We start from the raw sequence: 25,467 nt of genomic DNA, 5'->3' as shown, positions 1-25,467 counted from the left end.
CAGGCTGGCCGACGACCCAATAAGGATGCAAAATGCCTTCCAGAACTGAGACGGGAATACCGATCAGAGACCATGTCTACCGGGAGTCCATGGATCCGGAAGACATGCTGCACCATAAGCTAGGCCGTCTCCTTGGCAGAAGGTAGTTTGGGGAGAGGGATGAAATGGGCAGTCTTGGAGAACCGGTCGACTACCGTTAGAATGACAGTGTTGCCATCAGACGGAGGGAGCCCAGTGACAAAGTCCAGAGATATGAAACCAGGGACGATGAGGAACCAGTAGTGGCAGCAGGAGGCCAGAAGGAGCTTGCCATGGAGTCTTGTTTTGAGCACACATAGTGCATGCGGTGACAAAGGCAYAGACGTCAGGGACCATTGTGGGGCACCAGAAACGTTGTCGAAGGAAGGCTAGTGTACGGCGGGACCTTGGATGACAGGTCAGCCTGTAGGAATGAGCCCATTCCAGGACACGGGACCGGACAGGGTTAGGGACAAACAGCRGGTTAGCCGGGCCCCCTTCAGGTCCAGGTTGGGAGCGTTGCGCCTCACGAACGAGATTCTCAATACCCCTATCCACAGTGGCAGCAAGGCATGAGGCAGGGAGAATGGGTTAGGAAGTAGAGGGTGTGGCAGAGGAACTGTATAGGTGGGGGAGTGCATCACGCTTCACATTTTTAGACCCAGGATGGTAGAAGATGGTAAAGTTGAATCTGGTAAACAGGAGGGCCCACCGGGCCTGCCTTGAGTTGAGGCGCTTGGCTGAATGGAGATATTCCAAGTAAGTATGGTCGGTCCAGACCAGGAATGGCTGTTCTGCTCCTTCTAGCCAGTGCCTCCACTCCTCCAATGCCATCTTCACTGCCAGGAGTTCTTGGTTGCCAACATTGTAGTTCCTCTCAGCAGGATGGCACAGGGATGAAGCTTCTGGTCCTGGGCAGATCGCTGGGAAAGGATGGCCCCCTCCAACATCCGAAGCATCCACTTCCACCACAAATTGACGCGACGGGTCCGGGTGGATGAGGATGGGTGCTGTTGTGAACCYATGCTTCAGGTCCACAAAGGCTTTGTCGACAGCTGGAGACCATTTGAGCGGTACCTTGGGGGAGGTGAGTGCCGAGAGGGGGGCCGCCAGGGTGCTGTAATCCCGAATGAAACAGCGGTAGAAGTTTGCAAACCCAAGAAACCTTTGCAACTGCACCCTGGACGTTGGTTGAGGCCAATCCACCACTGCTTTCACCTTTCCAGGATCCATCTGAATATTGCCCTCAGGAAGCGGTGGAACTCACACTTCTCGGCTTTCACAAACAATTGGTTCTCCAGGAGGTCCTGCGCCGGCAGGAGATGCAGAATGACGGACGGCCCCAGTGGCCAGAGACTCCTCCATTTACTCCTCCATAGCTTTGGTTTCAGGTCCGGACAGAGAATACAACCAACCCCGAGGTGGTGTAGTGCTTGGGAGAAGGTCAATGGCACAATCATAGGACGGTACAGGGGAAGGGAAGTAGCACGTGCCTTACTGAACACTTCCAGGAGGTCATGGTATTCAGTAGGAATAGCAGAGACATCCACCGTCTTGCTTACATCCTAAGGAGGATGACTTGGGGAAGGCTGTGCTGCTTGAAGGCAGTGGGAATGGCAAAAAGGACAACAACCCAGGATGGAGCTTGTGGTTCAGTCAATCACAGGATTGTGTTTTTGTAGCCAGGAAAATCCCAACACAACTGGAACTTGGGGAGATGCAATGAGAAGGAACTGTATGGTCTCACTGTGGTTACCAGAAACCCGTAATTGAACGGGCAAGGTACTATGAGTGACTTCCCCTATAGAGCGGCCGTCCAGTGCCCGTTCAATGGGCACAGAGAGAGGCTSAGTGGGAATACCAAGCTCCAAAGCTATCGTGGCATCCATAAGACATTAATCAGCCCCAGAGTCAATGAGCACTCGGAGAGACTTAGATTGGTCTCCCCACAGCACAAGAGCAAAAAGGGGGGGTCATGACGTGCCCTTGAGGGGGGGGATCATAGGTGCCCCCCCCTSTCTCCACCTCCACAGTTTTATGACGGTCGTAAATACTCTCCTTTTGGGTCTGTAGTATTGAGATTGGAATGTGTGACTGTGGGACACAGAGAAACACTTGGCCAAACGTTAACATCAAAAGGTTGAATAATTAAACAGTATTTCTGTATTCCAAACATTTGGAATGGTCCGTGGGTATTTAAAGAACGACCATGTCGAATTAGTTTAATTTTGTGACATCATGAAAGATAGTAGAACCACATTACTGTATCTTTGATTGTTTACACTTCTCAATTATGGGGCTTGCATCGGAATTTTGTATAAAATAAATGATTAAGTATACGAATACTTCTGGAAAGCTAACAATGTGATTTTAGTCTTCTAAATGAGAATTGTTTTCATAGTAACTTATGATCAGTCAGTGGCCCTGCCCCAAGTGTACACAGACATTGGGTGGGAATGATGAAACACCCCTTTTTCTACTGCACTATAAAAAAAACTGCAGCAAAATGTACATTAGACCAGAGAGCATGGATCAGAAGCTACATGTTGAAATCGTTGGAAATTTAAATTAGACCAGTAAAGTGCAGCCCCAGCTGAATACGTTACAAATGGTTAAGAATTCTACTTTCAACAGAGAAGAAGYAAATCTCTACAAAACTAAAGACTCCACATTCAGTCTGCAGCTGTTTAAGTACTTTAGTCTGGTAAACGCGACCGATCGAACTACCGATCGAACTACTCTGGACACTATCCAGAGTCCGCTGAACAAGATACAACCACAAAATACCTTTTGATCTCTGGTGGACAAACCAGAGACTTTCTGTCGACTGACTCTCCAGCAGACGGCAATCACAGAGAGGGACAACAAAGGCATACACTCGTAAATATGTAAATTGCAATTTATTTTCGAATGAGCGGCTGCAAATGTGTAAAGTATTAGTGTCACGTTCCTGACCTATTGTTCCTTTTTCTTTTATTTATTTAGTTGGTCAGGGCGTGAGTTGGGGTGGGTTGTTTTTGTGTGTTTTGTCTAGTCTATGGGATGTTGTATGTGTATGGGGTAGAGTAGAGTATAGTTGTCTAGTTATGTCTATGGCTGCCTGGATTGGTTCTCAATCAGAGACAGCTGTCATTCATTGTCTCTGATTGGGAGCCATATTTAAGGCAGCCATAGGCAGTAGGCTTGTGTGGGTAGTTGTCTATGTATGTTCTATGTTGCATGTGTGCACTTAGTTCAGTTTAGCTTCACGATCGTTTGTTTTGTTCATTTTGTAAGTGGTTGTTTTTTCCTTCATTAAAGAAGATGTATTTTTCACGCGCTGCACCTTGGTCCTCTCTCTCTCCCTTTGACGATCGTGACAATTAGCATTTCCATGAGTATAGTTATCAACTGTGTGTAGTGGATCCATTCTGTATTTCCCGCTCATTATCTGCCCCTACCCCTTTCCATTGTCTACCAAGCCGTCATATCGGGCTTATTCCACTAGGGACTTTCCATTGCATTATGTAGTAACCAATGTATAACCCATCCTGTGTGTGTGTTTGTGTAATTCTGTGTGATTATTTAGTTAGTTAGTAAATAAATAATTAATTAAGCCAATTTGTATATTGCTGATTCATCATTTATGCTAGGGTTCGTGCTGATATCCAAGGGTTTGCGACATTCAGAATATGACTGATGAGGTAATAATACATTAGTAAGTGACTGTAATCGATAAGATATGAAAATATCTGAAGAGTTAGGGAAATTTGGGAAATAGTAACTCTTTAAACAATATTTTCCCGTGGTGCCCCGACTTTCTAGTTACTGTTTACGTAATAATTACACCTAGAGAATTGATTTGATCATACAACAGTCTTCACATTAATGAATGGTCACTTTACGACATATGATGCTTTCGTGTGAGGAATCTAAGATAGAATGAGGCATTTATTTTTTAATTCAGCCTAAATAAAATTGAAAAGCAGATTACATTATGCACCCAGATTATGTTATACAATTTACAATTTAACTAAGAAGCTAAACTTCTCAGACTTACCTTTTCAGGTGGATCATTTGGATAAGGTCKAAACACATTTCTTTCTACCAAAGAGACTATTTAAACTGCTCCACATAAACCTAGTTACAGCATTGCTTTCAGGTTAATTAAAGTTGAATTACCAAATGGTAATCATACAGGTATGATTAATCATTGACATTGATTAATCAATTAAATTTGCTTTTGCAAATTCATTCACGTCTAGCTCCCACATTACTGATCCAGTCTTGGTGGTTCATTAACGTGTTTAGATAGATTAACATTGTCTTTGTGGCTTCCACCGACTCAAAACCCAAACTTTGGAGAATTTTTTTTATACAATTATAACGTGCAAACTATCAGAGGGGTGGTTCCCAGTCCCTCACTAATCACCCGTTAAAGGATTGATCACTGACCTCAGCAGSGAAACAAACCCTAATTATGCCATTGGCGGAAAAACTGCAGAAATTGCGAACAACGCTCTCCAACATCAACCATCGGGCGCAGGCTTTGTAACTGTTCTCTCCACTTTAGGCCTTATGTATCGCCATCAAAGATTGGRATCGGTCCAGTACCACAGTGCTCAGCAGAAGCACGTGCAAGACATGGCTGATATAAAGGGACAGGTGGAGAGAACCGAGCAACTATTGACAAAAGCTATTCTGCTAGCCGAGGAACTGCGTTTGAAAACGGAACAATTAAAAGTAATTGCAAATACTTATGACGATGAACAAAACTCTTCAACAAAATCGTTTTCTACAGGATCAACCCGATTTAGCCAAAACTAAATACGATGCAGTCCACTCCAAACTAGATAAATCTGTCAAGTTATCTACAAACAAGAGGGCGCAATTTAATAACATGCAAGCAGTTTTGATGAACGTTACTCAAAGCAATAATGTTCTAGTCCAAATGCTGAAAACCAAAGAGTTATGGAACACAATGACAAAGTTGGATGACAAATCAGCAGCACTCATTGAAGTCAATGTTGATGGATTATTTTAAATATGTTATTGGACCATAAACAGATTTGGCTCATGAATCTATACGGTCTAAAATAATGATTCACTTCTTTGAAAATGTATATAATAATTGATCAATCATACAAGAAATACAAGACTCTATTGGAACTAGTGTGGACGTGAAGGCTTAATTGTCCTGACTTAGTGAGACTCAGTCAAGCTAGCTGTCTTGACTACTTTCTTTTGTCATTCTAGCTGGCACCAAAAGTTTAAAAAGTGTTGATAGGGGACAGAATACGGTCGCACCATCAAATAATTGGCATATACATTACTTTTACAGAATTTCCAAATTGGCGAGGATATTGGAAATGTAATCAAAGCCAAAGCCTTATTCAAGAATGAGCAAGTGTAATCGTTTTCTCTGATTGGGGATCAAATGTAAGTTGTCCTTTTTCATTTGGGTTTTGTGGGTAGTTGTTTTCTGTTTAGTGTCTGCACCTGACAGGACTGTTTCGGTTTTCCTTCTTTGTTATTTTGTTTGAGTGTTTTGAGTAATACATTTATCATGAACACTTACCTCGCTGCGTTTTGGTCCACTCATTCCGACAAGAGCCGTGACAGAACTACCCACTACCAAAGGACCAAGCAGCGTGGAAAAGGGGAAGAGTGGACATGGGAGGAGATCCTGGACGGAAAAGGACCCTGGACGCAGGTCGGGGAGTATCGCCGTCCGAAGGAGGAGATTGAAGCAGCAAAGGCGGAACGGCGACGTTACGAGGAGTTGGAGCAGTGAGCCAGGAACYAGAGGCAGCCCCAAAAAATTGTTTGGGGGAGATTGGCAGAGTCAGGGTTCAGACCTGAGCCAACTCTCGTACAACAGCTCAAACTGGCTCTAACAGAACAGCGCAAACTGTCTCTAAACAGAATAGAAAGAGGAGTGGGGGGCCCCGGTGCACAACTGAGCAAGAGGACAAGTACATTAGAGTGTCTAGTTTGAGAAACCGACGCCTCAAGTCCTCAACTGGCAGCTTCATTAAATAGTACCCGCAAAACACTAGTCTCAACGTCAACAGTGAAGAGGCGACTCCGGGATGCTGGCCTTCTAGGCAGAGTTGCAAAGCAAAAGGCATATCTCAGACTGGCCAATAAAAAGAAAAGATTAAGATGTGCAAAAGAACACAGACACTGGACAGAGGAACTCTGCCGAGAAGGCCAGCATCCTGGAGTCGCCTCTTCACTGTTGACGTTGAGACTGGTGTTTTGCGGGTACTATTTACTGAAGCTGCCAGTTGAATTGTTGGTCTTTAATGCAGGACCGACATACAAGTTCCTTACTTTCMTCCCCTTGCACTTGCCTCTTCCATTTTTGCYATAATGCTGCAATTAGTTGGTTGTAATTATGAGTAAAACAGACAATTCCATACATGTTTGTGGGCTGCATGTGTGACATAACTCCACCAGTCCTATTTATGATATCATTTACAAAGATTATATCGTTTAGTATATTAGTATATTTAAGTTTGCCATCAACTTTCTATTGCTTGTTTTAAAAATAGCGATATTTTGGAGATTATTTCATTTTCAAATAACCGAAAGTGAGAGGTTGTAATCTGAATAAAGGGGGAAAAGGCCATTCTTGAACATGGGGTAAGACATTCTTACCAATCTGCTGGAGAACCAGTTCAGATTTAAGTATAACTTTTGTTTGACTGAAGCCTTTAGTGAGAGGACTAATGCTTCCAAATAGAATTTAATATTTTTTGATCATATAATTAAAAACAATAAGTCACTAGGTGTAGACAAGGCCATAAGCAAATAGGTAAACTGGGATATGACTAAAGAGTTAATCAGGGGGATTTTCTTCCACAAGTATTATTTTCCTTTCCATGGTAGCAAGATCTTATCTATTTTTGCTAACTTTACGCTAACATGTATTGTAGTGAGATTATTTATTTATTTAGGGATATGAATACCGAGTATGTCCACTTCACCGTCAGACCATTTTATTGGTAAACTACACAGTTATGTAATATAGTGCATTTATCATAAATTGGTTGTAATGCAGAAAGGTTAGAAAAATTATCTAGATCCTCTATGAGGCTGTGGAGGGATCCAAGTTGTGTATTTAAAAGAACATGAATCATCATCGTACAAGGCCACCTTTAAATTTAAGCTATCTATTTCTAGGCCCTTGATATTATTGTTGGATCTGATTTTAATAGCTAACATTTCAATGGCCATAATAAATATATATGCCGACAGTGGACAACCTTGTTTTACTCTTCTTGGCAGTTTAATACGTTCCTAGAAGTAGCCATTATTGACTATTTTACACCTAGGATTACTATACATAACTTTAACCCATTTTATAAGAGATTCTCCAAAATTGAAGTGTTCCAGGCATTTATATACACATTCCAGTCGTACTTTATCAAAAGCCTTTTCAAAGTCAGCTATGAATACCAGGCCTGATTTCCCAGATTTGTTATTGTGTTCAATTGTTTCCAGTACTTATGTTTTATTATCCTCCTAAGTATTGTCCATGTAAAAAAACGACATTATTAAGATGAATAATATCCGACAATACAGTATGCATTTTGCATCACAACACTGAAGTAAGGGGCCTCCAATTTTTTAAATGGACTGGCTCTTTATTTGTTGAGTATCTGAAAATCCAGCATTTTTATAGGAGTGGTTAAAACATGACAATAACAGTCCTCTGAGTACATCAAAAAAGGTTTGGTTATACCTCAACTGGTATGGCATCCAGCCCTAGAGTTTTCCCGGACTTAAAGGCATCAAGAAGGTCCTCATCTGTAATTTGGCCTTCACAAACTAGTCTTTCTGTACAGCTGTTAATTTGACATTATTTATAGGGAAAAAATCATTGCAATTAACTTTGGTTAGTGGAGATGGAGGAGACTGAATATTCCATCCAGTTTGCTTAAAAAAAATATATATTACACTTGAACTTTCTTGAATAAGGTTCCTCCATTTCTTTTTGTTTTTCCTCTAACGTATTCTGTGCCTCCATGGTACCGTTTTTATTGCTATCTATCTGTACTGTTAGTCCCTCTATTTAATTTGTTAATATGAATTTTTATGACCTAAATTGCTTTTGTTATTAAAGATGAGTAATGAATTGCATGGCCTCCAAAAGCACATTTAAAAGTGCCCCATACAATACGGGGATCTGCTCTACCTATGTTATGTCGGAACTAGTCATTTATACATGTTTCTTTCCTGGTTAAAACAAGTTGTCATCCATTAGGCTTTGATTACATTTCCAATATTCTCGCCCACGTGGCAATTCTGTAAGAGTAATGTATATGTCAATTATTTGATGGTCCGACCGTATTCTGTCCCCTATCAACACMTTTTAAACTTTTGGTGCCAGCGAGAATGACATYAGAAAGTAATCAAGACAGCTATCTTGATTGAGCCTCCTCCATGTATATCTCACTAGGTCAGGATATGGAAGCCTCCATATATCCACTAGTTCCAATATATCCATAATATTCATGATTTCCTTAAGTGCATGAGGGTGATAGTGTGATTTTCCTTACGGTCCATTGAAGTATTTAAAACCATATTATAATCTCCCACCATAATAATAGTCTTCTGTTGCTTGTAGGCCTGATATAATATGATATACAGTTTTAAAACACATACTCATTCAAGTATTTTTCTTTAAAAAAATTCTACAGTGTAGAATAATTGTGAAGACATCAAAACTATGAAATAACACACATGGAATTATTGAAAGTTTGACTTTGTTGCATTTAGGGGAGCTCATGCCTCATTCACAGGGTCTGAGACCCTCCGGGGCCCCCCGTAATTCGCATAATGGTTGTCCTGTTTTGATTAAATTTGTGTGTTTTGTCCCAGTGTGTGCTTTACCTTGCCTTTGGCTGTGACAATGTGGGATTGCAGTCTAGTTTTCTTACAAAGCAGGTATATATTACCACCTTGTGTGTCAGGCCAGTCAATACTGCCACGGTCAGCTTTGGCTCTTATAGAAATCAAGAAGCATGGAACCGAGTCTACGAATTGCTCCATATTCAACTTGGGGCTCTTGAAGTTATATAGCAGCTTATTCTTCGCTCAGCCTTTTCAAAGGCTGCAGCTGCTTATATTCTTAATCTATTATTAATGTATTCCAATGCATTTCAAAGGCCCAKACAATTTAGCTGGCAAAAGAGTAATATTTCCAAGGGCCCTTTGAATGTTTTATCTTTCTTGTAAAGATTTTTTTTAAACGTATAAATGGTATTCTGAGACAGCTGGAGGCAAAGCTCCATTTTCTAAACCTCTCGGATTAGTTACTGAAGGAATTGATGCGTTGTTGTGGAATAATGGTGTGTGGTATAATGCGTCTCTTGTTGACATACTTCAGTCCTCCAGACAGGGATATAATGTAAACCATCACCGTATGCTGAACAGGTCAATGACGTCAAACTCTGTATGTCACCTCATATGACATATTTGATATTATGTCATGTAATATGACATATTATATACTGTATATTTATAGTAATTTAGACATTCTAGTTACAGCTGTCTGTGAATTGCACCATATACCTATAGCCTACACTATTACACTTAGCTGTATTAGTGTGCATCAATAATGACGTATCAATAATGATGTAAAATGGTTAAGATATACATTTTATTTCATGCCAAAAATAAAATATAGCATCCACATAAATATTGTAACATTGATTAAAAAATGATTTGGATCACTGAAGAACAACTTCAGTACAGAAGAGATTGGACATATTCATTKATCAGCTTTAAGCACCYGCTGTCAGAGCAGCTCACAGATCACTGCAGCTGTACATAGCTAATCTGTAAATAYCCCATCCAATCTACCCCATCCCCATACTYTATTTATTTATCTTGCTTCTTTGCACCCCAGTATCTCAACTTGCACATTCATCTTCTGCACATCCTACCAATCCAGTGTTTAATTGCTATATTGTAATTCAATTTGCCACCATAGCCTATTWATTGCCTTACCTCTCTTATCCTACCTCATTTGCACATGCTGTATWTAMAATTTTCTACTGTATTATTGATTGTATGTTTGTTTATTCCATGTGTAGCTCTGTGTTGTTGTATGTGTCGAACTGCTTTGCTTTATCTTGTTCAGGTCGCAGTTGCAAATGAGAACTTGTTCTCAACTAGCCTACCTGGTTAAATAAAGGTTAAATAAAAATAAAAAATAAAAATCTCCATTTGACATGATCAACACTCTGCTATCAAACATATCTACTAATGCTCCTTTACAATTTTTTTGTTACCTATAGTTTCATGAAAATTCTTATACACATTTGTTATATTCTTAAAGGGATAGTTCACCCAAATTACAAAAATGATTGCTGTTTCACATTGTCCATGGACTGCTTACAGGGTAAGCAATGTTGCTTTTGTTTTGTTCTCCATTCATAATATAATGTTGGTTGCATTTCCTTTCACAATGGAAAATATCTACCATAACCAAACACTGATGGCTTTAGATTAGCTTGTTTTAGCTGAGGGATAGCAGTACAGGTTCCATATTCGTATTGTTATTTTATAAATATTACTTTATCAGTGCTKTCTCACAAGATTGAGATTACACTTTGGTGTTACTGAACACCTGCCATGTTGCCCCTTCACATACTGAAGCATCAACATATCATCAGGAAAATAAACGTATAGATCCATTCATTTATTTTAACGACTGTTCACAACTAAAGTGCAGGAGTGACATACAGTAACTATAAATACAATGTAGTTTATCCAAGTCATGGTTTGGTGTAAACCAACCGATCTGCAACAACATTCTATAAGAACCACCTTATAGGAAATCACTGTTGTGGTATTTTGTTATTTTACCTTTTCTATGAGCTAGGGTTCAYCATTGCATTCTACAACAGGTAGAACACTGGTAAACTCTACCTCTAGTTAGTTATCTGCTGTTATTTTAGTATGTGTATTGAATGACCATAGACCATACTCAATATTTAATTTTGTACCTTTATTTAACTTCTTTTCACTCACCTGTCTATGTCATTTGAATTCCATGGTGTCACTGTCACTTGTTCACTCAAGCCATTTTTTCACTCAAGCTAATATTGTCGTTATCTATTGCCCACCAGGTGGCCTACGAGTTCCTCAATGAGCTCGACARCTTGATAAGCTCATTTCTTGACGATGGCTCACCGCTCATCGTACTGGGTGATGTCAACCTCACATCGTCTACTTTCAATTAACCTCTCTTGGGTACGTGAGACGTTAGCACTAACTGTAAGTCGCTCTGGATACGAGTGTCTGCTAAGTGCCCAACATTTTTAAGAGTAAATTAAAACAATGGGCAATTTATTKAATCTAGAAGAGAGACCCACTGCAGATTGTTGGTCTGGCAGACTGTGGCATCTGTGTAGATCTTCAGAGCCTGCTGGAACTCCTCTTTGTCTTTGTCTTTGTACTTCACAGACATCCATCTCTGCACCAGCAGGATGTTCTGTTGAGGGGGAAACTACTGGTTAGGACATTCTAATGTCAAAACTCTCAATCTCGAGATGTGCTACCTGTGTTGATAATGAATGACGCTGTAGCAGAGAAACACAGAGATATATGGAGATACATTTTGAGAGATACATGGATCTCACTATGTCAAGTAGTTTTAATCTAGGGTAACACCTTTTAAGATATACATAGAAAACTTTTCCAAATCTAAAAGGAAGTGGCCATAGTGGCTGTCTGAGTTGCACTCACCGACTTATATGTGCCGGCTAACGTGTCCTCTTTGAATGGTTCCAGATGTGGACTCTGCAAATGGAAGCATAAATATTTCAGTCAGTCATGAGAAGAACTGAATGTAGCTGAAGTATGGCAGCCTAACTGTATGTCACAGAGCATTGCCTTTGATATTAAATGGATTGATATATGTACATTGATGGGTACTGACTTCTAAACTTGAAATATGAAATATCCTCTTTCAAGTGAAGAGAGAGGGGAATGCAGAAAGTGTACATTCTGTAAGACCATGTTATTGTTAGACATCAGGTATCCTATGGACAGGAGAAGGGCCACAGTCTGGTTTCAGTCAACAGATAAGGTAGGACAGCTGTGAGTTGGGGAGGAGTGAGGAATTTGGTCCGAGGTGAGGTCAGATGAAGTGAGAAAGAACAGGTCTCAGTAAAGTCCTGTCTAGCAACAGAAATGTATTGGCTGTCCAGATGTGTAAGGAGGAGACTCAGCATAGGAGGAAGGTATAAATATCAGTGCTTGTGTAAATATGTCTTTGTCTTATGCAGCTGTGTGACCCAGAGGGTGAATAAACTTGGTTTGAGCTTTACTAGTCATCCGTGAGTTTTACTCTGTTTATTTAGTATCTAACAATATATACATTCACCGGACAGTTTTTATTTACACCACCCAGTTCACGAAAATAGATCACTCCTACAGACAGTGAGTCATGTGGCCATGGCTTGCTATATAAAGCAGGCAAACAGGCATCGAGGCATTCAGTTAATGTTCGATTTAACGTTAGAATGGGCAAAACGAGTGACCTAAGCAACTTTGAGCGTGGTATGATCGTCGGTGTCTGGCGCACCGGATCCAGTATCTCAGAAACAGCCGCCCTCCTAGGCTTTTCATGCACGACAGTGTCTAGAGTTTACAGAGAATGGTGCAACAAACAAAACATTTCCAGTCAGAGGCAGTCCTGTGGGCGAAAACAGCTCGTTGATGAGAGAGGTCAAAGGAGAATGGCAAGAATCGTGCAAGATAAATGGTGGGCCACAAACAGACAAATAACGGTGCAGTACAACAGTGGTGTGCAGAACGGCATCTCAGAACGCATAACTTGTCYATCCTTGTCACGGATGGGCTATTGCAGCAGACGACCACACCGGGTTCCACGCTTTCGACACCTCATAGAGATCATGCCAAACAAATTGAGGCTGTTCTGAGMGKAAACGAGGGGATTAGAAAGGTGTTAATGTTTTGTACACTCAGTATATTATTAATTGAAATTGCCATTGAATAGGAGTAGTTTCATTCAACTTCTCCTCCCATTCTTCCCCAAACCCCATTGCCTGGGATTCCGACGAATCCCAATTCCTGAGTCAGGATTTGGCGTAAGCAGCATGAGCTCATGGACCCATCCTGCCTGGTGTCAARGGTACAGGCTGGTGGCGGTGGTGTACTGGTGTGGGGAATGTTTTCCTAACACACATAAGGTCTCTTGATACCAATTGAGAAATGAATGTACCYCCGTCCAATCTGCAGCAACTGTGTCAAGCTATCGCGTCAGCATGGACCAACATCCCTGTGGAATGTTTCCAACAACATCCATGCCCCGAATAATTTAGGCTGTTCTGGAGGAAAAGGGGGGTCCGACCCGGGACTACATGGGTGTACCTAATAAACTGGCTGGTGAGTGTATATTTCCCTAAGCAGGTTGAATCTAGCCTTGAGAGCATGAACTTGGGTAATATAAGATGAGAATTTGACAGTTAGCACTTTKGGTGTTTGTCGCTGTCTATAAAAAATGTGTGCTTCCCAGCGGGAGGTGCAATGTTGTGACTTAAGCTTAGTGTCGACTAAGCATAAATTAATCAGTGGGTACTTATCAAAGACAGAAGTGTTTGAATAGAGGCTCATAAGATCATACTCCAGATAACAAATAGTGAACCTTGTTCCTCAGACTCTAGCTAACAATCACTGAACCTCGTACCTCATACTCCAACTTGTCTATGACCTGCTGCAGGCGGTTGGCCTGGGAGCTCCAGTGGTGGTTGTCTGGCTCCACACTGACACCTTAACCAAGGAAATAGAATGTCAGATCATTACAGGACTTTGTGACATATGAAGTAAAACATTTATACAAATCAAACAATTACAGTTTAAGAATTTACATTTCAAAACATTCAACTGCACTGAATTGATTTCCAGTTGCTATAGGATTTTATGTGTGTCYTTGCCAAAAACACATATTGCTTTTTTAAAATGAAATAGATTTCAATGAGACCAAACACAGGTGTGTGTCAGTGTGTACCAGCGGCAATCGGCGCCGTTTAAGATGAGGGAGAACTWTTTTTTTTTCATGAGCACGGTCTTATTTCTATTACAGCATATAGGATGACTGTCATTCATATTCCATTCACCCAGTTCAATGTAACATCGATAGATTTAGGCTACTACATGATACTCGAATGCCCATCATGAGGTTGCTACAACCTAGCCTATGAATGAAAGTTTACAGCGTTGGTGCACACAGGTCGAGAGAAAATATTGAGGTGACAGACAGTGACACATGGACAGACAGTGACACGTTCAATACCGCCTTGCACACTCTTGCCTCCAACAGACAAATTCAGGTATGTTTATCCCCGTTTCGTTCAGTTTACTTCTGTTTGAGAAACGTTTTTCAACAGAATCGACGGAATGAATCACAGCAGCCACATTGTATTCCTTCTCGCATCTATGCGCTCTCCTCCTCTCACCTTTTCCCTTCYCTTATGGACTTCAATGGACAACACATCAGGCTGTGACCAGYCGAAAAAAACTTTCAGAGCCAAACCATATCATAACCGCTACACACAGCCTACATCGTTGTCACCATATCAACTAAAGTAACATCATAGTAATCATAGCTAATAGAACTAATGTGTTAGTATACCTTCTACAATTATGCAGTAACGTTACAGTGTACAGTCGGTAAGCAGTTTACACCAGTGGGCCCCAGTGGCAATACATTTGTAAAACCAAAAGCTTACCTTGACTTGAAAGTTGACTTGAGTTCCATTGTTGTGTTGGATAGTCATAGGTGGCTAGCTAACATATCATACCTCTTTTTGAGCCAGGTGTTTGAGTAGGCTAAACTAGTTGGCTGCATTTTCTAGTTAAGAGAAAGTGAAATTGACCGTTTCTGTCTTGCTTCTTCATTTTTGAAAAAAAWWAWTTGTTCAAAACTTTTCAACTATTGTTTCTCTCTTTGAGTCAGCTACTCACCACATGTTATGCACTGCAGTACTAGCTAGCTGTAGCTTATGCTCACAGTACTAAATTCATTATCTGATCCTTTGATTGGGTGGACAACATGTCAGTTCATGCTGCAAGAGCTCTGGTAGGTTGGAGGAGGTCCTCCTAAAGTTGCATAATTACTGCGTAAGTCTATGGAACGGAGTGAGAACCATGAGCCTCCTAGGTTTTGTATTGAAGTCAATGTACCCAGAGGAGGATGGAAGCTAGCTGTCCTCCGCCTACACCATGGTGCTACCCTACAGAGGGCTGTAGAGGCTACTGTAGACCATCATTGCAAAACAGTGTGTTTTAATCAATTATTTGGTGACGTGAATATATTTAGTATAGTTTTATCTAAAAAGGATACCTTTTTAAATGTTTTACTATTTTTATTTAATTCACTGAGAGGATGGTACTCCACTGGTGTGTACCTGTAGTGAGCCAGAGTAAGGGTCATTGGGGGAGAGACACAAGTTTTTTTTTTATTCGACGGCTGGGGCGTTTGGTGATTCTCTGGAGGGAAAGATCCTCTGGCTTCCTTATCTTCCTGCAGTGGACACAATCATCACAATCACATCAACAGTGTGGTTGTTGCTGTTGTCAAATACAATGATTGTCATCATCATTGTCATCAACAGTACCAGCTGCATCATTATAATTGTCATTATCATCAAATGCGTCATCATCCTACATATCCTGATATAGGCATAATTCTGTGCAGTAACTGATCACTCACTGGTAATGGTCATGGTACAACAAGATGTTCAACTACTTGATGTAGCAGTGTAAAGCAGAAGATAATAGATAGTAACTGTGGTGCTACTCTACCTGCCAGTGCAGCTCTGCTCGTCCACAGCCTCCATAGCGCAGTCTAGTGATAACTGCAGGGACTGCAACTGGGTGTTGGTCTCTCGCAGAAGGAAACGTGCCACAAACTGGCCTAACACAGACGAACCCTGGTACTCCTGTACGGGGGTGGGGTTATGGGGTTTGGGAAGAGTGGGAAGGAAAACTTGAATGAAACTACTCCTATTCAATGTTAATTTCAATTAATAATATAGTGAGTGGACAAAACATTAAGAATACCTTCCTATTATTGAGTTGCATCCCCCCGTTTGCCCTCAGAACAGCCTCAATTTGTCGAAAGCGTTCAACAGTGTCGAAAGCGTTCCACAGGGATGCTGGCCCATGTTGGCTCACACAGTTGGCTGGATGTCCTTTGGGTAGTGGACCACACGGAAAACCATTGAGCGTGAAAAACCCAGCAGCGTTGCAGTTCTTGAAGCAAACCAATGAGCCTGGCATCTACTATACCATACACCGTTCAAAGGCACTTCAATCTTTTGTCTGGCCATTTAATCTCTGAATGCCACACATACACAATACATGTCTCAGTTGTCTCAAGGCTTAAAAATCCTTCTTTAACCTGTCTCCTCCCCTTCATCTACACTGAAGTGGATTTAACAAGTGACATCAATAAGGGATCATAGCTTTCACCTGGATTCACCTTGTCAGTCTGTCATGGACAGAGCAGGTATTCATAATGTTTTGTACACTCAGTTTATATATATTCACCTTCCTAATATTGAGTTTCACCCCCTTTTGCTCTCAGAACAGCCTCAATTCACTGGGGCATGGACTCTACAGTTGTGTCAAGTTGGCTGGTAGTGGATCTCGACTCTGAATAGCTTGTTCCATCTCATCCCACAGACGCTCAATTGGATTGTGATCTGGTGACTGTGCAGGCCACACKCAGTGAGCTATATTCACTGTCATGTTCGTGGAACCATTCCTGGGCAATCCTAGCCTTGTGGCATGGGGCATTATCCTGCTTAATTCGCAAATGAATACACTGCTGTCATGAAGGGATGCACCTGATTGGCATTGATGTTCAGATATCCTGTAGCATTCAAACGTTGCAGCACTTTTATCAAGGGGCCCATAGTGTGCCATGAAAACACACCCCACACCATCACACCACCACCAGCCTGCAATGTTGACACGCGGCATGATGGATGAATGTACTCGTGGTRTTCTCCATACATATTTCTCCCATCAGTGTGAAACAGCAGAAACTGGGATTCATCAGAACAGGCAATGTTTTTCCAATTCTCCAGTGTCCAGTGTTTTGGTTCCTTAGCCCAAGGCAACCGCAGTTTCTTGTTTTTTGCTGAAAGAAGTGGAACTCTGTGAGGTTGTCAGCTACCATACCCCATTCATGTCAAGTTATGAAGAGTTGTGCATTCTTTTATGGGTCTTTTGGCACCAATGTTGTACTGGACTGTCAGTTGACTAAGGGACGGATCGAAATGTACAGAATGATTACCTGGAGGAAAATGGGGGAGGGTCATGTTTATTTCAATTTCAGTCAAGGGGAGGGTGTAGTATTGTTTTACTCTTGTCCAGGYGAGGGTCATGTAATTTGTAATTGATAAAATGTCAGTATTTCTCAGTGTTTTAGAATTCATTACTTATTAGGCTATATATCGATGTGTGCCTGATGCTGCCTCTCATCTCTGATTCTCTGCTGGTCTCCCAATATCAATTGCGCCTATAGGCTATTTAGTTTGGTCGCAATCAAATGATTCATAGCCTATAGACTATATGCTTCGAAGTGCATGCTCTGAGAAGCACAGAGCAAAGTTATATTTCTAAGATAGCTGGGATGGTGTAAACAAAACTAAGCTGCATTACACACTGCAATGGATATTCTAACCCTGAACCTCAGCCTGCTCTGCTCTCACTGATCAAAAAACGTTTCGGTGTGCTGTGTAGGGCTACGGTGGCAGTTCAGGAGCGTCAAATATTTCTTCCGAATTTTTTATTTTGGATTAGGCCTAGCCCGAAAAATGCACTATATTGTGCACCGACTAGCCTAGAGCCTATGTTCTGTAAAAAAAAAAAGTCAGATGTTGGGGTTAGTTGTCATCTAAATGTGCTATCACTTTGCTTTCAACCATTTAAAAGCACAACAAAGTTCAAATGGGAATACAATGTCAGATATTTTGTATATATATACAACAACTTTAATGTGTTATCACTGCTTCATCTAATAGAACAACCAAATAACCTGGATTGCAGATGAGATTACATGAAGTACATAGTGCAAAGTCTAGTGGTTAGAGCGTTGGGCCAGTAACAGAAAGGTTGCTAGATCGAATCACCGAGCTGACAAGGTAAAAATCTGACGTTCTGCCCCTGAACAAGGCAGTTAACCCACTGTTACTAGCCTGTCATATAAGAATTTGTTCTTACTACTTCTTATGGCTGGGGGCAGTATTGAATAGCTTGGATGAATAAAGTGCACAGAGTAAACTGCCTGCTACTCAGGCCCAGTTGCTAATATATGCATATTATTAGTAGATTTGGATTGAAAACACTCTGAAGTTTCTAAAACTGTTTGAATGATGTCTGTATAACAGAACTCATATGGCAGGCAAAAACCTGAGAAAAAATCCACCAGGAAGTGGGAAATCTGAGGTTTGAAATCTCATAGTGCACTTCCTAATGCTTCCACTAGATGTCAACAGTCTTTAGAACCTTGTTTGAGGACTCTACTGTGAYGTGGGGGCGAATGAGAGCTGAATGAGTCAGCGCTCAGCCAGTGTGGCATGAGCTGATCACGAGCGCTCACGTGAGAGTTAGCTATGTTCCATGGCATTTCTACAGACAAAGGAATTCTCCGGTTGAAACATTATTGAAGATTTATGATAAAAAAACATCCAAAATATTGATTCTATACTTCGTTTGACATGTTTCTTACGAACTGTAATATMACTTTTTGTCTGAACTTTRGCCTGGACTTGCCCGCGCGTCGTGAGTTTGGATTTTGTACTAAACGCGTGAACAAAAAGGAGGTATTTGGACYTAAATTATGGACTTCATCGAACAAATCAAACATTTATTGTGGAAATGGGATTCCTGGGAGTACATTCTGATGAAGATCATCAAAGGTAAGTGAATATTTATAATGTTATTTCTGACTTATGTTGACTCCACAACATGGCGGATATCTGTATGGAGTGTTTTGTTGTCTGAGCGCTGTACTCACATTATTGCATGGTGTGCTTTTTCCGTAAAGCTTTTTTGAAATCGGACACAGCGGTTGCATTAAGGAGAAGTGGATCTAAAATTCCATGCATAACAGTTGTATCTTTTATCAATGTTTATTATGAGTATTTCTGTAAATTGATGTGGCTCTCTGCAAAATCACCGGATGTTTTGGAACTACTGAACATAACGCGCCAATGTAAACTGAGATTTTTTWATATAAATATGAACTTTATCGAACAAAACAAATGTATTGTGTAACATGAAGTCCTATGAGTGTCATCTGATGAAGATCAACAAAGGTTAGTGATTCATTTTATCTCTATTTCTGCTTTTTGTGACTCCTCTCTTTGGCTGGAAAAATGGCTGTGTTTTTCTGTGACTAGGTACTGACCTAACAATCGTTTGGTGTGCTTTRGTCGTAAAGCCTTTTTGAAATCGGACACTGTGGTGGGATTAACAACAAGTTTATCTTTAAAATGGTGTGAAATARTTGTATTTTTGAGGAATTTTAATCATGAGATTTCTGTTGTTTGAATTTGGGATCTTAGCCATAAGAAGTTTTAACTGACTGGCCTAGTTAAATAAAGGTTAAAAAAAGTGATCAATGCTGTTTGAAATTCTGCGCAGATTATTATAGCAATATTGTGAAGACCTGCGATCTTTCCATGATATTTTGAACATGCACGCTTTCTATGATTACATAAGAAGACATTAATAGTTACAGTATCTTCAAAATCTGTCCATGGATGTATTTTAAGTTTGAATAAATACTAGTTTGGAAGATAGCCTTAACTTTAGGCTAATTAATTTATTGCARYKGCSWKWMTGAATTGTGTTTGGTTTTCAACGCAACGAAATATCAACATTTGAAGGAGATGTATCTTTTGTGCCAGACTTGATACGTTGGATTTAAGTCTCCAACTCAACCAAAAATCTAAGTTAAAGGTGCTACACAGGAATTTTTGATGTTGAAATTTTGCATTGTAATTTCAGAAAATGTCCATAATATACAGTATCTTCAGTAATAGTGGAATGATAATGTTTTGCAGTATTACTTATCCACCAGTGTTGTGATTAGCTGTGATTTTCACCTATTGATTTCTCCCACCAGGGTGGCATCTGTGTTATCTAGTGTAAATCACTCTGTCATTTCCTGGTTGCTAAAATTCTACACTGTTTGCTCAATTTAAGTTTATGTGAGAAATACTGTGAAACACTATCATTCCACTATTAGCGCCAGATACACTATATATTCAAAAGTATGTGGAAACATGTGATTTCAGATATTTCAGCCACACCCGATGCTGACAGGTGTATACAATCGAGCACACAGCCATGAAATCTCCATAGTCAAACATTGGCAGTAGAATGGCCTTGTGAAGAGCTCATTGACTTACAACGTGGCACCGTCAAAGGATGCCACCTTTCCAACAAGTCAGGTCGTCCAATTTCTGTCCTGCTAAAGCTGCACCGGTCAACTGCCACACAAACTCACAGAATGTAGCACGTAAAAATTGTCTGTCCACGGTTGCAACACTCAGCACAAGAACTGTTCGTTGGGAGCTTCATTAAATGGTTTTCCATGGCCGAGCATGCGCACACAAGCCTAAGATCGCCATGTGCAATGCCAAGCGTCGACTGGAGTGGTTTAAAGCTCGACGCAATTGGACACTGGAGCAGTGGAAACACGTCCTCTGGAGTGATGAATCACGCTTCACCATCTGGCAGTCTGACGGACGAATCTGGGTTTGGTGGATGCCAGAAGAACGCTACCTGCCCCAATGCATAGTGCCAAACGTAAAGTTTGGTGGAGGAGGAATAATGGTCTGGGGTTGMTTTTCAAGGTATGGGCTAGGCCTCAAATTGCCATTGATAAAATGCAATTGTGTTCGTTGTCCGTAGCTTATGCCTGCCCATACCAAAATCACACTTTCACCATTGGGGCACTCTGTTCACAACGTTGACATTGGCAAACCACTCCCCCAGACGACGCCATATACGCTGTCTGCCATCTGCCCGGTACAGGTGAAACTGCAGAAATCCTTCAATTGTTTACTGGGTTTGGAGGTAATTTTGCTAAAAGGACTACCGTATTTACAGCACCTGTCCAACTAGAGATAGGTCAGTCCTCAGACCACATTTCATTCCAAAGTTTTACAATGAAAATACCTGACCTGGAGTCATAGTTGAAATATAAGTGAAGGGTCCCTTCAGGGGTATTTCAGTCTGCCGTTTTAAAATGCAGCATCAGTGTGTTCAAACAGAAAGAGCAAGAGGACTAAGTCGTGCAGATCCACTTTCCATACTGTCATATCACCATCACAGCTGACAGATCTCATAGACTTACAGCACTAACAAAAGGCTACCCAAAATCCTACTGGGGAAAAGTGGTTTGAATTTTTCTAAATGTCATAAGCGGATAAAGGTAGAACTGGCTATAGTGTTTACRTCAAATTCTCAGTAGATATCAACAAAAGTTGTCACATGAAATGTGTGCGGCGGCAAAAGCTATAACAACAGCAAAATGTACTGGAAAGAGATGGCCAAGTGAGTTCCTCTTACCAAATGAGTTATGAGAGCTGCAGTTAAGAATCCCATACCACTAAAAGTTGATTCTAATGTAAAAGCTTAAAGAGATAGTTCAGCAATATTAGCATTTGTTGGCCGTGTTCATTTTAACAAAAGCAAAGTATGGATAGCAGTCACACCTTGTCCATAGACTGCTTTCGAGGTAAGGAAACAAATATCTCAATATGTAATTTCCCTGAACTATCCCTTTAAACATGCTGTACTGTATTGGCCACAAACCTCATTAGTTTTGTCCATGGCCTTTAAGATGGCGACGTTCAGSTTTTCTACAGGTGTGGAGAGAAGTAATCTACGGAATAGAGATACAGAGGTGTCAGGTACAATACTGAACACTTGTATATTAGGTGGCATAAAACACGTAGGGCTTTGTAACATTTAAAATACTGTAAAAGACAGGGGATTAAAAAGTAAAGTTCTTGAGAGAGCATTTTGACAGCACACAGTCAATAATAAAGGCCAAAGACCAGGGATAATTACCTGAGAGTTTGTCCATGTCTGGGTTACTGAGAGGGAGGGAAATTATCAACAGAAGAAGAGGACAAAAACATTAATAGAATCAGAYAGGATTAGAGCGTCCCAAAAATCTAATCAGAATCCTTTAAAGTTCAAGTCATTTCTATGAGCAAAGCCACCATTTTATCCTGTGATACATTCCCTGGAGATACAAGGAGGTGTTGATTAGGTATCAGYACACTGTGGAGAAACTGTAAGGGCCTTGGGCCATATGGGGCCATATGGGGATGTGTGTGTAGAGAAGCAAAAAGAAAGAAAACAAAGGATTGTGTAGAAGACCATTATATAGTATGTGTATGTTATTGTATAATGCATGTGTTGTCGTCAAAGAAAGCCTGGCTTACACCGCTAATTTTCCTGACCTAAGGTAGTAATTACAAGCAAAATCGATTGACCACATCGTCTTTCTTTCCTCTTTCTATATTCCATTCTTCACCCCTAGTCTGTGTAAKGTGGTTAAGGGCGTTAAAAGCGATGGGTTCGAATCCCCGAGCCGGCAAAGTGGAAAAATCTGCCGACCTGCACTTGAGGAAGGCAGTTAAACCCCAAAAACAACTGCTCCCCGGYTGCCGATGACGTCGATTAAGTCAGCCCCCTGCAACTCTCTGATTCAAAGGTGTTGGGTTAAATGCAGAAGAAACATTTCGGTTGAATGCATTCAATTGAGCAACTGACTAGGTATCTCCCTTTCCCTAAACGTGCTGCTGTACGGTGTACATTTTAGGACACTCTCAGCCTCAAGCTTCATCCCTCCTGGAGCCCTCATTAGACTACTAAAACTAGGGCTCATGCTCTASATTCTATGCCCCCTTGATGAAATATTGACACATCCTATTTGAAGTGTAGATGTCCCCACCCCGCAGATGGTGACTGAGGTGGATTCCCAGAGGCAGATGAGATGCACTCACTCAGTCTGCTGCCTGTCGATGGAATAGAACAGCTCCTGCATCTGCTCCATGGTGAGGATACCGTCGGCAAAGTACGACTGTAACTCCTCCAGGGACAGCTTGCTGTCGTCTGAGAGAGGGAAAAGAGGGACACATTAACTACCTGCTGAAATAGAGAGAATAAAGGAATATTCACGACTGCATTTGTTTAAGACTCAAGTTAATGGAACTCAAATAACTCATTCAGACTCAGCATGTCGAGTGCACTCTATAAATTAATTATGGATTGGSAATATCTTTCTTCATGCCTGGCTTCATCTCAAATTCCAATTATTTCACATAACTATGTACTCAGTTATTTATAAAGAACACAAAACCACTGTTGTCAATGGCAACCCTTTCTCAAGGCAATATTTACTTCYAAGAGTTTTTCCTCTTGAAACTGAAGTATGCCAAAAAGCAGATTGTTCCTTTGTCTTATTCTTTCATACTTAACAGTACATCAGTGTCTCTCATCCTCTCCAATGATATGGAAACAATAACTTTGATGAACATTTTAATTATGATTGTCCTTTGACAATCCCATTTGATTCTCTCTCTCTTCTAATATATTCAACCTTCTCTTAGTCTTAAAGGGGTCGTTCACTTTTATTGCCTGTCAAGTCAAATAAATGTTTTAAAAAAGTGAGCTATCCCTTTAAGATAATGACTATGCAGGTTGTGACCCTGTCACAAACAGTTGTCTGTAAGACAAAGTACAGTGTATTCCTATGGTAAATCTCTGCAGAGAGCCTGTGGAGACCCTGGGGGGCGGGCAGGCGGACTGTGGGGTGGTTAGAGCATTCTGGGCTCACTGACAGGCTTTCTGTGGATTAATGATATCTATCACAGCTCCGCTCCACAAGGCCAAGCAGAGCTTAGAGACAGCTCTGCGAGAGATAGAGATCTGCCAGTCAACAGATGCCAGACAGCTAGGCCTACAGTACATAAAATCGTCTGTTAGGAAATGTGCAATCATTCTGGCATCATGCCATGAATTTAATTTGAGGGCAAGTCACTGTAAGTATCTTTAATGTCAGGAAAGTGTGCTTCATTAATGAATTAATATTGTTGATATTAATTTATTATAAACTACATTTGGAAATTATGCTTTTAGAGCTTATGAAGAAGAGAGATTCTGTTGCTGCCCTGGACGAGGAAAACGGTTTGACCTAAGTCATACCAGAGTGTAGGTCTGGTCAAATTGKCCTCAAATGGAAATGATGACATACTATAAAGGACCAGAACCGTTTTCTCCAAAGTATTCCCAATGCAAAGCCTGCTCTACTTTAATCATATAAGTACAGTAAGTGCTTAGGGCAAATACTGAATGTTGAGCTTTCAGCTCATTCCCATGCACAGGTTTCACTACCATATGCTTCAATCTCCTTGTTCTAGTTTCACACCCAATTACTTACCTGAATGTACGTAAGCAGACAACATAGTCCAGATTGCACATGTAGAAACATGTTCCCAATTGAAATGGGCTATATTGCTATTATGATTAAGCAATGATTACTGCCATTTCTCCCCCAGAGCAAGTTGGCCAAACTACACTGCATGTCTTTTACCTCTGTGGATGTAAAAGGTGTCTGTACTAATTGTAAGTGCAAGTACTCATTTTAAATATACACTACCAGTGTTCATATTTTAGAGCAAATATTCTAAATGAGGCGTTGATACTGTTAAAAAAGCAGAAGAACATTAGAAGTGTCAGTACTCTATACCGGTGTGCACCGGCCTAATTCAGGCACCTCCCGTATTTAAAATATCTGCTAACTGATGAAACAAGCGGTCTGAAAAAAACTTGGTTACAGTTGAAGTCGGAAGTTAACATACACCTTAGCCAAATACATTTAAACTCAGTTTTTTACAATTCCTGACATTTAATCCGAGTAAAAGTTCTGTCTTGGGTCAGTTAGGATCACCACATTATTTTAAGAATGTGAAATGTCAGAATAAGAGTAGAGCGAAGGATTTATTTCAGCTTTTATTTCTTTCATCATATTCCCAGTGGGTCAGAAGTTTACATACACTCAATTAGTATTTGGTAGCATTGCCTTTAAATTGTTTAACTTMGGTCAAACATTTCAGGTAGCCTTCCACAAGCTTCCCACAATAAGTTGGGTGAATGTTGGCCTATTCCTCCTCACAGAGCTGGTGTAACTGAGTCAAATCAAATCAAATTTTATTTGTCACATACACATGGTTAGCAGATGTTAATGCGAGTGTAGCGAAATGCTTGTGCTTCTAGTTCCGACCATGCAGTAATATCTAACAAGTAATCTAACCTAACAATTTTACAACTACCTTATCCACACAAGTGTAAAGGAATGAAAAGAATATGTACATAAAAATATATGAATGAGCG

General features: G+C 40.7%; 1 pseudogene; it reads right to left on the bottom strand.

Moving 5' to 3' along the window:
* Positions 1–119: 119 nt before the first annotated feature.
* Positions 120–24,539, bottom strand: LOC139029008 (N-terminal EF-hand calcium-binding protein 1-like; annotated as a pseudogene).
* Positions 24,540–25,467: the final 928 nt, after the last annotated feature.

Source organism: Salvelinus sp. IW2-2015, linkage group LG17 (assembly GCF_002910315.2).
Source record: "Salvelinus sp. IW2-2015 linkage group LG17, ASM291031v2, whole genome shotgun sequence".
Classification (NCBI taxonomy): Eukaryota; Metazoa; Chordata; class Actinopteri; order Salmoniformes; family Salmonidae; genus Salvelinus; species Salvelinus sp. IW2-2015.
This window is presented reverse-complemented; position numbering and strand designations above follow the sequence as displayed.